Genomic DNA, 12,929 nt, shown 5'->3' on the forward strand with positions numbered 1-12,929 from the left:
GTGATATTTGTCATGTGTGCTGAATACAGCAATTTAGAAATTTCCAGCTTTCTAAATGTTGCAAGGTCTTTTGTACACAAAGTTCGGATGGACTTGGAAGGATTTGTTGAGAATGTTTCAACTGTATCAAAGAGAAAAAACATTCTAAATGTTCCGATACTATAAGGACACCGCAAATCATCCCCCGTGGAGTTGGAGTGGACTATCAATGCTGTGGTGCACGAGGACTTCCAATATGGCCTGTGTGTACTGAGGAGAGGCCAATTCAGGCCTGCAAAGACACAGGGAAACTATTTGTTCCGTGCCATGTGGTTACTTAACAAGTTTAAAACCCATAACAAACATGGTATGTTCTTCTATAATTAGAAACTATTCAACCAAGATCAAAAGTGTACCAGGAAAACTAACGGATATCATGTGTAGATACTACTAATGTTCCCAGAGTGGTGTATATTTAGTTTCCAGCAACTGCGATGGTTTAAAGTGTGCTGAGTAATGCAGGTTATGCTATACTACCTCACATCTTTCCACAGTGTCTTATAATGAATGCAGTTGGGTACATTGCGTTACTGGAGACAGTTGTTAAGTACTTGCCGGATGAAGTACACAATGGAAGTATTTTGATTAATTTCCTGATGTGCGACCATCATAAATCAAATTGTTTTGGAACGTTCACCAAATAGAGCGTACACCAAATAGTAATCGTTACAGCTCCCGCCTTCTGCATATATTCTAACCTAGCTCCTTATCACAAAGTCCACGTAATTGCGAGGCAGTTTTTACAATTAAGTAACATATTTGTGACCCCAAGCTCACTAGATTTAAATGTCATGGACTACTACGTTCGGAGCACTATTGAAAGAGAGACTAATCGACATCTTTACATTACCCTAGCTTCATTGAAGGCTACCGTTGTCCAAGTGATGTCCGGAATGAATAAAGACCATTTAGTACTGACGTGTCAACGGTTCTGGTCACGAGCTGAAGCAGTAATTCAAGCTGAAGGCGGATACTTAGAATAATCTTATAAGAAAGATTATCGCTTATCGAAAACGTGCAGAAATTCTTAATAAAATACCGTAATCACTCGCCATATCGCCCTCAGTACATCGCGGATTGTTCTGGCTAATATATGTAAATTCATATCGCGGACTCTTCAGTATATCGCGGGTTTCTGCGCCCGATAAGTATTTATATTCTTTTGAGATCTTAATTATTTGTGTGGTAAGATAAGCATTTTCACGCCTAAAAATTAGTAAGTTAATAAATAAAAATACAGTACAATACTGCACTGGATAATATATTAACTAAAATATATTAAAAGAAAATACGCAGAGTAAACGAAGGAAATTGCTCATATTATATGGAAAACGAAACTCGGGAGGCGAGTGTGTAGTATTGTTTTGAAGTTATAAAAAAAATATATACAAATTATAAGAATAATAAAAAAGATATACAGTAAAGTACTGTTTCTACTTTGCTGATTTTCATTTGTTGTGGAGGCGGTTTTGGAACGTAACACCCACGATAGTCGAGGGATTACTCTACATTCAGTTTTTGTTGGATTAGAGTGGTTTCATTAAATTATCAAATATGTCCTCAAACAGGGCAAAATCGCAAGCAGGACGGACAAAATGGTTATTAGCATTTCTTCCAGTTTCACATTGCAATTTCAAACTCTGTCGAAGCGGACTTTCTCTTTCATCCATTCAGGGTCTGAGATCAATAAAATAAATAAAGTTGAGTACTGATGTCGATATAATCGACAAATACATTTCGCTCAAAATTTCAGGTCTTGTGCCTATAGTAGAAAGGATTATTATTAATCAAGGCGGCGAGCTTTCGTTTGCACATCGGATAAAATACATACAGGCGATTCTTTCGGCTCTTTACGGTCAACGTTCAAATACCACCGAGGTTGAGTTTATTAAGTTAACTACTAGTTGAGTTCTGAGATTAATATAACCGATTTGTCCCTCCCTTTAAAATTGCTGGTCTGGTGCCAAAATTAGAAAGTAAGAAAATATTTATTTATGACGATTGACGTCACTCTTCGCGAAGAGCGCGATATGTGATAAAAGCACAGATTGTCTTGATTTATTTAACAACATTTCAACAGTTCGTCTGCCTTCGCCAGGTTCAAACTATCGCAAGAAAAGTACAGAACATCAATCTATTTACACGTTTCTCTTGTTTGCATGTGGTTCAAACAAAAAATATGAAAATGCATTGAATCTAATATATTACTGTCAGAGCACAGAACATTTGCTAAAATGACTTGAGATATTTAAACTGTTGCATTGTCATAAACCAGTAACTCTAGTTACAGTTCATTGATGACACCTGTTTTTTGTTTTAGAAGGAACGCAGCATAATCTAGTTGAATTTTTTATTTATCTCAAAACAAATAAAAATAAAAAAAAACTATCGCTCAAAACTAATTATGAGTTCAACATAAAATTCTCGTTTTGCTTTACAGAAACTAGCATGAACGTTTTAGATACGAAATTTAAGTTCTCAGAAGACAGCATATTGGCAGAACTATTTTGCAAACACAGGTCATCACACATTTATCTTCACTGCTGCTCCGACCATTCATTTTGTAGGATTAAATTAAATCCAAAGTCACAAATTTTAATAATAATAAAGATTTGATATGTTATGGATTATTGGAAACACGTAAAGGGTTTTGTGCGTCACTACAGACTTATAGTGAATAACGATTGAAAAAATTGCAAATGACAGCTAAAATTAATGATTGTCAACGTCTCAAACCTAATTATAGCAGATAAATTAAAAATTCTGACCGTATTCCTTTAGTTATTAACTGTGACAGAAAATGCATGACAGTTATCAGCATAGTTCACAAAGAAATATCCCCGTTTTAAAAAGATATTTCCCTCATCCACGTATTATTACTTTTAGGTGTAACAAAAATATAGGACAAATATTAAGTACTTTAGATCGCAATAGAAAAAAAAACTCATTATATTTTAAAAAGGATTGACGTAACTCTTCACAAAGGTAAGCACTCAAGACGAAGAGCGCGATTCGTATGTAATAGATATTTTATTGGTTGAACTTATTTTGAACTTCACACAGACTAACTGTTGAACTATCGTTCAACCAATAAAATATCTATTACAATCGAATCGCCGTATTCGTCTTGACTATTTATTATTATTGTTATTATTATTATTATTGAGTGAGAGAGCAGTGCATGCCATCAAAGTGACACTGGGGTAAAATATACGAAGCCCAGTATACCCATCATGACTACCCGTCTGATAAAGGTACACCAGCCACATGCATCACAACCATATGTGCGCGACATGGGGATCTCTAACAGGATAAACAGCACATGACCTTGCGGGTGGGGCCCAGTTAGAATTTTCTTCTGGTTGGGTAACCCATCCCACTCAAAAGGTCCCTGATTAAAGGTTGTTTAAGGATGTTGAACGAAACACCTATTATTCCAGAGATGAATCATTCAACCCCCAAAGAATCCCTCTCAACACACGGCTATGATGCTCCCCCACTACTTCTGCTCGTGATCAGAGATGCACATATCGTCAGCCACCAAGGGACATGCACAACTGGTTAAGGTCAAACAACTGATAAGCAAATCTGTGGTATTGAGTATTGAGTGTACCCTTATCAGACGGGTAGTCATGATGGGTATATTGGGCTTCGTATATTTTACCCCAGTGTCACTTTGATGGCATGAACTGCTCTCTCACTCAATGATAATAATAATAATAATAATAATAATAATTTTTTAAAATCGTGTTAACTGGAACGGCTCATGTACTGAGAAGAGCATTATCACCGTGACAACAACATCCATTCATGAATTTATTTATTTATTAATTTTTTAATACATATTTTATCCGTGAATTTGCGTGTGTAATCTGGGAATGCATACAATGAGCTTCTCTGCCCTAGGTGTACAGAAAACACTCGGCGAGAAACGGAAGAAAATTTGAAGGAAGAATGAAAATGATAATAATAATAATAATAATAATAATAATAATGATAATAATAATAATAATAATAATAATAATAATAATAATAATAATAATTATGAAAGGAAACTGGGGGAGCCTCCTCCTCATGAGCTGATTAATGATACAACTAGTGATGGTGTCACTATAAAAACACTGGTAATTGCGCAACCTGATAATCGCTACCTCATATAAGTAACAATGAAAAAACAAAATATTGTGAATAACGGTTGTAATGAAACTGAACCCAATGATGGTGACAGTGTTACACCCGGTAGGCTCAGAGATTCTGGTCCGGCTCCAGCCTGTCAATATCCAGAAAGGGACCATCAAACACGGCGTAGATGGAGCAAGCAAATCAATGATGTGGTCATGGAGTGTTACTACCTGAGCAACACGTTAGATGAAAATGGTGCTCAAATTAGGGGTTACTGACAACGTAAGTATGATCATTGGAGAGAAAACTCACGGAACAGAAACTATGTAATCATGCTAGAGCAATAATAAAAAATTATTGGTTCACAGAAGTAGAGCTCGAAGCTATCAAAAGACGGGTTTTGGGAAATAGCAGCAGAGAAACAAACCGATAGAATAAGTGCTAGGCATACAAAGCATAAATCCTGGGGTCGATTTCTTTGACTAAAAGGGTGCACCAGTATGGACGCAGTCACATGACTGAAACAAGTAAAACAATAAAAAAATCTATGCAATTTTAACCCCAAGCAACGCCGGGTATCTCTGTTAGTGTTTTATAGAGCTTAAAATATCAAATCTATTTTCTGTATATACACATACATACATACATACATACATACATACATACATACATACATACATACATACACACACATACACACATACAAATGTATATATATATATATATATAAGGATCCCTTGACTATGGGATTGCACCTATATATATAAATAAAGTCAGAGAGATAGAGATAGATAGAGACAGATAGGTAGAAAGAAAGAGAGAGAGAGAGAGAGAAAGAGGAGGTTTGAATGTTGCTTTTGTCTTTCATATTTTTTTGTCTATATTTAATGTTACATATAGGTTTTATGCGGTATATCAAAAATTATCTTGCGTTCAATTTGAATGTTAAATTTAACCATATCAAGAAACGTATTTGTCAAAATACGCATACACACACACGCACACGCGCGCAAACACACACACAAGCATACACACATACACACACCCATACACACCCACACACATTCGCACGTGCACACACACACACACACACACACACACACACACACTCCGAAACGCATACATGAGAGCGCGCTCAAAATGGCGCCATTTGCACAAAGCCGATGGGAAGAACTCATGGATGAAACCTGCTATCTCATAGTCTCAGAATCGCTATTTTCAATGAACTTCAAAATTTAGTTACAATATTTCATTCTAGTATAGGTACAAAGCCTGAAATTTTGAAGAAAGTGAGTAAGTTGATTGTCTCAATCCCAGTGCTCAACTGGTACACTTTTTCATCAACTCCTGAAAGGATGGAAGGCAACGTCGAGTTTACAGACATTTGAACTCAGAACGCGAAGACGGACGAAATGACGCTAAGCAATTTGTTCGCCGTGCTAAGGGCTTGATAGCTTGTGCCCACAGATTATCTCTACAAGCATGACAGAGCAGCACAGATTATTCACTGGGTAATCTGCAAGGACTTGGACCAGCCCCATGATAAAAACTGGTCGAAACACAAACCACCTGCAGTGCTTGAAAATGGTCACATCTTATTCCTTTGGAGCTTTACTGTTCAAACTGACAGAAAGATAGATACTAACAGGCCAGACATTATATTGAAGGATATCAGACAGGAATCATGCTTCCTCATCGATATTACTGTCTCAATAAACATAAATGTATCTGTCAAGACCTACCAAAAACTGAGCTAATATAAAGATCTTGAAATAGAAATTGGTAAAATGTGGAACCTCAGGACTAAAACAATACCTGTTGTCATAGGAGCCGAAGGAATGATAAGCGGAGGGGGATGATTGCTATCTTTCTCAGATATTAGGAAATCCACAAACGGCAGAAATTCAAATAATAATGCTCATGGCAACTGCTCATATCCTACATAGAATATTAACTGTATAATCTCCAAAATGTTTTAATCTGTACAGCGTGTTAAAAGTGCTTTTAAATGTAAATAATAAGAAACAACTTTTACTGTTATCTTAACATCACACTATCGCCTTATAATCAATGCCTTATAAAGGAAACTTCTAATTTTTTTAATGTTTTGACAGACATTCTGTAGAACAATACTTTGTATAAAATAAATCTATGGCACCCTTGTCATAACACCAACTTGAACTTCTAACTTGTCTCTTGAGGTCTCTAGGTAAGACTTGAAATCAATTTGTGCAAATACAAAGAAAAAGCCAAGGATGCCCTGATGCAGTACCAGGCAGTGACTTTCATGGTTTCTCATCTTAACTGATTGGAAGTGTTATCGTGTACATTGTTTTGTCGTAGTATAAAAGATGGGATACAGCAGATATTCTGCTCAATGCCACAGATTTACTTGTTAGTTGTTTGACCATAACCAGTTGACAATGTTCCTTAGTGGCTGACGATATATGCATCTCTGATCCTGAGAAGTAGTGGGGGAGCATCATAGCCATGTGTTGAGAGGAATTCTTTGGGGTTTGGATAAATCACCTCTGGAATGTTGGGTGTTTTTTTCCTCATCCTTAAACAATCCTTATTCAGGGACCTTTTGAACGGGATGGACTACTCGACCTGAAAAAAATTCTAACTGGGGCCCACCTACAAGGTCCCTTAGTGGCTGACGATATGTGCATCTCTGATCATGGGCAGAAGTAGTGGGGGAGCATCATAGCCATGTGTTGAAAGGAAATCTTAGATAATTTACCTTTGGAAACATAGGTGGTTCGTTCAACATCCTTAAACATCCTTATTCAGGGACCATTTGAGCAGGATGGGCTACTCGACCAGAAGAAAATGGGTGTTTCGTTCATCATCCTTAAACAATCCCTATTCAGGGACCTTTTGAGCGAGATGGGCTACTCGACCTAGGCCCCAGTTGCCAGGTCATGCGCTGCTTATCTTGATATGGGATCACCATGCCGCGCAATGAAAAAAATAATTTCATTGGATCGTGTTTCCAATGCAGAATCACTGAGCTACTCAATATGGTTTAAAAAAAACCACAAAAAAATTTAAGCTGAAATCTTCTAGGATTGCAATAAATCTTGCCTGTGCTTATTCTGAAGTATTCTATCCTCTAGGTTTTGTAACATGGCTCAAAATACCATACGAAATACAGTAATTTTGTTGGACAAAATGGATACTTGTCGGGATTAATAATGTCAACGTGTCTCAGGTAATTTTGGAAATCAAGTTACAACGATTTCATTCAGTAGGTCTATTCAAGCCGTCGGCTTCGAGAAAAAAGTAGATTTTTTAAAAGCTTGGAAGAAAACACGACATTCACGAATATTTGAAGTTGATTGAGAGAGTATTAAATGAAGTGAATGTGCATAACAATGTACAGCTTCTGTCAACAATGCACTTTATCCCCGAAAACTTTCTTGAGGCTTTTCCTTCTCCTTAACAAATACCAAAACCTGTGTGAGTTGAGATTTCACTCGAAGTTCCGTAGTCTCATCAAACATAACAACAACATATGTTGTTTTTCAACCATTTGCTTAATTACACCTTCACTTGTAGCTATACAATTAAATGACTTTATTTTGAATATCACTTGAAAGTGATATTCGTTTTCAGTATCACTTGAAAGACGAGAAAATATGTAGTTATGCTGACAAAATAAGAGATATGGGGAACTGAAGAATTTGTTCAGAATGGGACATCCCGTCATTCACTCATACTATTCATAATACTTTGAACAAAAATAACGCCGACATTCCCTACTGTCCACTTTGGTTTTGATCTTCATTTCAGGATTTGGCTTCTTTTTTCTGCAAATGATAATATTCTTCTTATCTGTTTCGAAGGTCAGGAAAATAGAAAGGAAACTGAATTAATTGACCCTTTTGCCATACTGGGGGCGAATGAAAGCATGAAAAATATTACTGAGTTATAATCTTTTTAAACTAATCGAAGCTTTATGCTAACAGATAATTTAGGTGCTAGTTTACGTTTTTACGTAATCCTTTTTTTAAATAACTTTAAATATTAAAAATTAAATTTTAAAGCATTGGCATAGATAAATGGTTGACATTTACACTTTTTAATAACACACACACTCACACACACATACGCATCCTCAATCCACACAAAGACATTGCAGATTTCTACCTTTTTGTTCTGAATGTGAACTAGTCAAGAATAAAACTCTGGGGCCACATGACCGAATTCGGGCCTTAAGAAGGAATCAAAAATATTCTCCATGCTTTTTAAAAAGCAGACGTGGCTGTGTGGTAAGAAGTTAGCTTCCCAGCCACATGGCTCCAGGTTCAATCCCAATGCGTGCCATCTTGGGCAAGTAACACCTACTATAGCTTCAGGTCAACCAAACACTTGTGAGTGGATTTGGTAGAGGAAAACTGAAAGAGGCTTGCCGTATATCCATCCATCCATCCATCCATCCATCCATCCATCCATCTCCAGAAATAGATAGATATAGTGATAGATAGATAGAGACATAGAGAGAAAAGGAGAGAAAGAGAGAGAATCAACAGGCGAGATCCAGAGATTCTCAATATAGAAAACACTTAGTAACGTTCAAATGATTTGAACTTGCTCGCCAAAACCTTTACCGAGGATCAAGCCCGCGGAGTAAACAGTGGTAATAACAGGAATCCAGGTGAGCAGATCTGGAGATAATGATGCAAATAAACAAATAAAACTTGTTGGGTTAGATGTACAAAATATATATACATGCAAATATCGAGGCACTCCATCGTTTACGACGACAAGGGTTCCAGTTGATCCAATCAACGGAACAGCCTACTCGTGAAATTAACGGGCAAGTGGCTGAGCATCCCACAGACACGTGTACTCTTAACGTAGTTTTCGGGGAGATTCAGAGTGGCACAGAGTGTAACAAGGGTGACCCCTTTGAAATACAGGTACAACAGAAACAGGAAGAAAGAGTGAGAGAAAGTTGTGGTGGAAGAGTATAGCAGGGTTCGCCACGGCACTCTGCCGGAGCTTTCAGTCTTTTCGCTCAATAAGCACTCACAACGCCCGCTCTGGGAATCGAAACCGCGATCCTACGACCGTGAGTCCGCTGCTCCAACCACTGGGCCATTGCGCCTCCACACATGTAAATAGAGAGAAAGCAAAGACTGAATATTTTCAGCTGATGAATATTCAAGTATGAATATATAGATATTTATATATCAACAGAGCAAACTTACGCAGAGTAAAAGACACAGAAAATCAAAGTGGAGAAGGTATGGAGTTACAAGTCCGACAAATCTTTTTGGGGGCTCGCAGATACTTCATAATATTGGCGGATATACCTCACAGAATATGCAACCAGTAATGGAAGCAAATAAACATTAGGTATATCCGGTCTCCGTCTTCAGGTTGGAGTGATGTTTATATACATGTGCGTGTATTCGAGTGTGTATTTATCCTCCACCAACGCTTGATAACCGGTGTTGGTGTGCTCACGTTCCCGTAACTTAGCAGTTCGATACGAGAAACCAAAAGAATAAGTATTAGGCTTTAAAAAAGGACCGGGGTCGATTCATTCGACTAAAAATCTCCATGGTGGTTACAATCTAATGACTGAAACAAGTAAGAAATAAAAGTTAAAATGTGTCATCATCGGTACCGAATAATCGCACGAAATAAACAAGAAACAACAATAAAACAAACTTTCAAATTGATTAAATATCCATGTCTCGTATAAATATGTCTGAATATGAGGAAAGCTTTAAGTCTTTTGAATAGACAAGTATTTGATCTCTGCTGCACATGACGGTAAAACAAACAGCGCTTCAAGAGAGATTATGTTGACAGCGTGTCTGGGGGCTGAACAAGGCTTGAAGGCAAGCAGTACAAAATCTTCTTTGTCTACCTTTCTTTCTCTTGGCCATCCACTCATTTATTTTGTTCTTCTGTTTGACACTCACTTCTCGAAAGCAATAATAAAACACGAAGAAACTAATACCATTGCCCTTATTGCAAGCAGGAAAAAATTAGCTTTTCTTTTTCTATTCCATTATGGTGACCACAGTTTAATGATGCTGACTGGTAAACCAGTTTTGGGGATTGCATCGAGTTGTGCTGATATAATGTAAGATAAATATAGTAATAATAACAATAATACTTAGATGGGAGTTAGAAAGATTTAATGCATCGCACGTGTGATTCCATGTATCACATGTCTCTTAAGATCACAGTCCGTACTCCTGGATAACACATTTGAGCAAAAATAGAAGCTGAAAATGCACTGACAATAGTTGAAATATTTTTTAGTAATATATTTAAAGCTTTAATCGATTTCACAGTTTATACCGATTTTCAAAAAGTTGAAATTGAAAGACGTGGCTTATGTCACAGTTGTCACGCTTCTGATTAGTGCTTGAAGCTTGCCCTATTTTTATCGGGAGTTTCCAAAAATACACAAGAATCAAACTATTAAGAACGCATGTAAAGAACCAGCTTCAAATTGTATAAACATGCAATATCTCATTGACCTTAAATTTATACCAATCGTAGCAGGCTTGAACTGTGAAACACAAACTCGGCAACCTTTTAGATATATCATTGAAACCTATTTTAAAATACATACCAAGTCTTGTAAGTGACGACCTGGACCTGTGAAACAACCTCCAAAGATCCATAAACAATGGCGCCACTATTGTATCTTTTGACGGGTAAACTTCTATATCAGAAGCCCACACCAATATGGACTAGGGGCAATAAATTTCTGGCTTGAGAAATTCTCTCATGAAATTCCAGACAAAATTGAAGGGTTTCATCACTGAAGGATTAAAGTTTATCCTCGAAAACAATTGTTTTACTTCGATGAGAATGTTTACGAACAAATATCTGGGACTGCGATGGTGATAAAAGTTGATCCGACATACGCCAATTTAGTCATGGCATACCTGGAGGTCCAGATATATGAACAATCTAAATTAAAATATGGCTTGAACTTCCACAAATACCTATTAGAAAACTGGAAACGTTACCTAGTTGACTGCCTAATCCTATGGATGCACACATTTGAACAACTTATAGATTTCAAATATCTAATCAGCAATATAAATAATATTAACTTTACCGTGGAATACAGTAAAGCTCAACTACCATTCCTAGATATACTAATCAAAAAAAGAGATAAAAACATTGAAACAGATATTTACCACAAAGAAACAGATTCTAAACAATACTTACTGTTTCCTCATGCTATCCCAAACACAGGGAAAATAATATTCCCTTTATTCTAGCAAGAAGAATCTGTACAATTGTCTCAAGCCCTGAAACTTGCAATAAAAGACTCCAGGAACTAAAACAAGTACTACTTAAAAGACAATATCCATTAACGTTAATAGACAAGGGAATAGAACGCGCCAAAGTAATAAATATTGAAGAACTACGAAAAACGAAATGAACTCAAGATAATCCAATATTCTACCCGTTATTACAACACACAACCCAAGAAACACAGAGTTTTACAATATTATCCACCAGAACATCCCACTACTAAAACAAGACCCGAGAATGAAACAACCACTCGAAATACATAAAATAATCAAAAGTAAAAGACAATCGAAGACCCTCAAAAAATTCCTCACATGTGCTACATTACTTTCACAATTCCTATACCAAAAGGCGATTGATGTTATCCCGGATTCACTTTACATTTAATAGTCTAACTATATCATTTTTAATCGCCTCGTTATATTAATTCATATTTTCCTCATACATTCACACGTTCTTTTAAATGTGATATATGTATATATCTTTATACCTTCAGGCTTTGTGTGCTAAACAACCTGGCATTTTAATATGTTTTTCTCCGATGTGAATATATGAGAATGATTTGGAGTTGTACAGCCAATTATGTTGTTTATAATAATAATGATAATAATGAATTTATCGTATACAGTGCTCAGGTGTACCACAAAGTTTTTAACCACTAAGTTTGTACTTTTTCTCCGTTTTTGCTTGAGCACCTCCTCTTGCAACCTTGTACTTAATTTACTTTTCGATTCCTATAAGGAAAAACAGAATTTAAAATTATGTATTTTGTCTCTGTCTGTCTGTCTGTCTGTCTGTCTGTCTCTCTGTCTCTCTCTCTCTCTCTCTCTCTCTCTCTCTCTCTATCTATATATATATATATATATATATATATATATATATTTTTTTTTTTTTTAATTTTTCATTCCTTACTTTATTCACGTAACTTTATTGCTGTAAAGTTTTATCTTTATTTAAATTTTTATCTGAATTATGGCTTGTACTGTAGAGTCCAGCGAAACTAATTTCTGCATACCTAATTTAAACATACCAATTTTACACATAATTAAGGGTTTTAAAAAATAAAAAATTAATTAATTGAATTGAACGTTGATAAAGTTATGTAAGGGCCTGATGGTTGGGCTGGCATCTTGAGAGGGTTTCAAGGGAAACACGGAGTGGTTTAGGAACCCGAGGATGTACCTGATGAAACACGTGTTGCCAAGTAATAAAACAGCAGGTATTTAAAATAAAAATAAAAATTATTTTTATTTGGTGAGATGTAGGGGTCTACTATCTCTAAATTATAATATATTTCTTCATTGAGAATAATTTGAACCTCTGTTATGCCGGAATTCTTATTCCCTAAAAAACAATATTTAAATATATATATATATATATATGTATATATATATATATATATATATATATATATATATATATATATATATATATATATATATATATATATATATACGTAAATGACGAAGAAC

The sequence above is a fragment of the Octopus sinensis genome, linkage group LG10, assembly GCF_006345805.1.
Source record: "Octopus sinensis linkage group LG10, ASM634580v1, whole genome shotgun sequence".
Classification (NCBI taxonomy): domain Eukaryota; kingdom Metazoa; phylum Mollusca; class Cephalopoda; order Octopoda; family Octopodidae; genus Octopus; species Octopus sinensis.